Genomic DNA, 1,059 nt, shown 5'->3' with positions numbered 1-1,059 from the left:
CTCAGTCCCTTTCTTTTTCTCTTCTTCTTCTGGAACCCCTATAATTCGAATGTTGGTGTGTTTAATGTTGTCCCAGAGGTCTCTGAGACTATCCTCAGTTCTTTTCATTCTTTTTTCTTTATTCTACTCTGCAGTAGTTGTTTCCACTATTTTATCTTCCAGGTCACTTATCCGTTCTTCTGCCTCAGTTATTCTGCTATTGATCCCATCTAGAGTATTTTTAATTTCATTTATTGTGTTGTTCATCGTTGTTGTTTCCTCTTTAGTTCTTCTAGGTCCTTGTTAAATGTTTCTTGCATTTTGTCTATTTCCAAGATTTTGGATCATCTTTACTATCATTATTCTGAATTCTTTTTCACATAGACTGCCTATTTCCTCTTTATTTGTTAGGTCTGGTGGGTTTTTACCTTGTTCCTTCATCTGCTGTGTGTTTTTATGTCTTCTCATTTTGCTTACCTTACTGTGTTTGGGGCCTCCTTTTTGCAGGCTGCAGGTTCGTAGTTCCCATTGTTTTTGGTGCCTGTCCCCACTGGCTAATGTTGGTTCAGTGGGTTGTGTAGGCTTCCTGGTGTAGAGGACTAGTGCCTGTGTTCTGGTGGATAAGGCTGGATCTTGTCTTTCTGGTGGGCAGGTCCACGTCTGGTGGTGTGTTTTGGGTTGTCTGTGGACTTATTATGATTTTAAGCAGCCTCTCTGCTAATGGGTGGGGTTGTGTTCCTGTCTTGCTAGTTGTTTGGCATAGGGTGTCCAGCACTGTAGCTTGCTGGTCATTGAGTGAAGCTGGGTGCTGGTGTTGAGATGGAGATCTCTGGGAGATTTTCGCCGTTTGATATTATGTGGAGCTGGGAGGTCTCTTGTGGACCAGTGTCCTGAAGTTGGGTCTCCCACCTTAGAGGCACAGCACTGACTCCTGGCTGCAGCACCAAGAGCCTTTCATCCATACGGATCAGAATAAAATGGAGAAAAAGTAGAAAGAGAGAAAGAAAGAAAGAAAGAAAGAAAGAAAGAAAGAAAGAAAGGAAGGAAGGAAGGAAGGAAGGAAGGAAGGAAGGAAGGAAG

The sequence above is a fragment of the Monodon monoceros genome, unplaced genomic scaffold, assembly GCF_005190385.1.
Source record: "Monodon monoceros isolate NGI ecotype Baffin Bay Population unplaced genomic scaffold, NGI_Narwhal_1 Super_Scaffold_3, whole genome shotgun sequence".
Classification (NCBI taxonomy): Eukaryota; Metazoa; Chordata; class Mammalia; order Artiodactyla; family Monodontidae; genus Monodon; species Monodon monoceros.
The sequence above is the reverse complement of the archived record's forward strand: the minus strand, read 5'-3'. Positions refer to the sequence as shown.